Source organism: Macrosteles quadrilineatus, unplaced genomic scaffold, assembly GCF_028750875.1.
Source record: "Macrosteles quadrilineatus isolate MER2022 unplaced genomic scaffold, UCM_ALF_1.0 Scaffold_1__1_contigs__length_201487025, whole genome shotgun sequence".
NCBI classification, from domain to species: domain Eukaryota; kingdom Metazoa; phylum Arthropoda; class Insecta; order Hemiptera; family Cicadellidae; genus Macrosteles; species Macrosteles quadrilineatus.
In genome coordinates, this window is record NW_026542594.1 from 200,191,326 (window position 1) to 200,194,113 (window position 2,788).

The following is a 2,788-nucleotide window of genomic DNA, read 5'->3' on the forward strand; positions in this document are numbered from 1 at the left end:
GTATATCGTAAAACTGTTTTTGTATGCACTTTAATATTTTGTACTAAGTAGTGGTGAACCCAGAATATGACCCCACTTTCGGCGTTTTAGAGGCACTTTTAGGGCACTTTTTATAGGGGAAAAATGAGAAAAAAATGGAAGAGCTTTTTTTGGCCACTTTTTTTAAAGACCCAGCTCTCGACCTATACACCCCTATATAAATTGTCTACTTTTTTAATACTGAAAAACATGTCTGGAAATGGTGAGCTTTTTTTAGCCACTAATTCCAAAAATCCTGCTCTCGACCAATACAAGCCTATATTAATGTTCAATACCATTGTACAACTACATTACTATTTCAAACCCACATCCATTCGCATGTATATTCACAAAATCATCAACTTAACAGTGCGAGGTTTGTACGCGAAATCGGCTCATGGCATGCTCCCGGTCATGCTCCCGACCTATGGTCAGGCTTCTCGCTCCCGACTCATGGTCAGTTTTCTCGTCTCTAGTGGTAGCTCTTGATTAAGCCTTGGGTGGGTGACCTCCTGTTGAAGTAATTTCTAGTTAAATTGTTTAAATTTTTTTAATTTCTAGCTAAAAATTTTGAAAATTTCACAATTTCTGGTTAAAATTTTTTTAAATTTTCGAAAAATCTATAAATAGAAGTGACATTCGGGTGATATTTCATTCTGGACCATGAGGCCCACCTGTCAACACTGCTCTGTGTCGCTCTCCACCAAAAGTAACCTCATTCGCCACTACAAGGTAATTCATCAAATGAAGGTGAAACTGTGTAAAGTTTGCAATTTAATCTGTGATAATAACGCGGCTTTAAAATCACATATATTACAAAATCACAAGACTTGTAATTTCTGTAAAACGAATGTTGTTGGACATTTTAAAAGACACGCCAATTCTTGTATCAAATGTCCATATACAATGATTAAATTTGTCGGTGAATCGATTAGAGCTGACCTTAAAAATACTCTTCAGTCTTGTCCTCTGCCGATAAAATGGACTTTAGTAAGGAGAATCAAATTTATAAAATATTCAATGGATCAAAATGGACAATTAGTCAATGAAAAAGAATGTATTGCAGATTTTAGAAGCCTTACTACCTTAACTATTGAGAAGAGAGATTTAAAGCCTCAAATTGAAAATGCACTTTTAAAGATTGACGCTTCCATGCACAAATATCAAGCGGAAGGTAGTGGATGGATATATGACCATACTAAATATTGGCAGTTACATGTTTACAAGTATAAGCCCCTAACTCCAAAGTCATATATACCTACACCAGAGAGTATTAAATCGAAACATGCAGTTTTAAATATAAAAAATGATGATAATAAATGCTTTCTTTGGTCGGTATTAGCAGCTTTATATCCAAGGAACTCTAATGAAAATGCTAATAGAGTCTCCAATTATGTACCACATGAAAGTCAGCTGAATATGTCAAACATAAAGTATCCTGTGAAATTAGCTGATATAGATAAATTTGAAAAACAAAATAATATAAGTGTTAATGTATTTGGGGTTGAAGATGATACATGTATATATCCATTAAAAACAACTAAACTGAATAGTAATACTCATGTAGATTTATTATTATTACAAGAAGGTCGTAAATCACATTATTGTTTAATTCGTGATTTTAATAGGTTAATGCTGCGGTCTACAAAACACGACCATAAGAAGCATTTTTGTAAGCTGTGTTTACAACATTTTTACACTAATGATAAATTGGAGCGTCATATAACATATTGTAAAAACTTTGATGCCCAACGAGTGGAAATGTCTAAACAAGATACATTACAATTTAAAAACTATAAATATCAACTTAAAGCCCCATTTGTGATTTATGCAGATTTTGAATGTTTTATAAACTCAAACAATCATACTCCATCTGGATTTGCATTTGTTGTAGTGAGAGATTCTAAGATTATTTCTGAAGAGTTATACAGTGGCGAAAATGTTATGGACGTGTTTTTCAAAAGGTTGTTTGAGACTTATGACTTCATTAAAAGTCAAATGGCGATATATATTCCTCTTGTAATGACTCCTGAACAAGAGGCATCTTTCCAAAACTCAACGCATTGTCACATTTGTGAAAAGCCCCTATATTTTGATAGGGTACGTGATCATTGTCATTCATCTGGCCGATACCGTGGAGCTGCCCATAATGATTGTAATTTAAACTATAAAATAACAAAGAAAATACCAGTATTCTTCCATAACTTGAAAAATTATGATGGACATTTAATAATGCAACACTTGGGAAAGTTTAATCGTAAATTAAATTGCATAGCCAAGGATATGGAAAAGTACATTTCATTTTCAGTTGATGATTTAGTATTTTTGGATTCCTATAACTTTCTGCCCCTTCCATTATACAAATTAGCTTCAAATTTAAATACATTTAGATTCATAGACAATCCACTACTACAACGTAAAGGCGTATTTCCCTATGAATACATGACGGGACCAGATAAGTTTGCAGAGTCTCTACCTCCAATTGAAAAATTTTACAGTACTCTAACTAAAGAACATATCTCTCCCATTGAATATGAACATGCTAAAAATGTCTGGACCCATTTTAATATAAATAATTTACAAGAATATCATGATTTATATCTTAAAACAGATGTATTGCTACTGGCTGATGTCTTTGAGACTTTTAGAGACCTATGCTTAAAAGATTATAAACTGGACCCCGTACATATGTATTCACTTCCAGGACTAACATGGGAAGCCTGTCTTAGAATGACTGGCATAAAATTACAATTATTTCAAGATATTGACA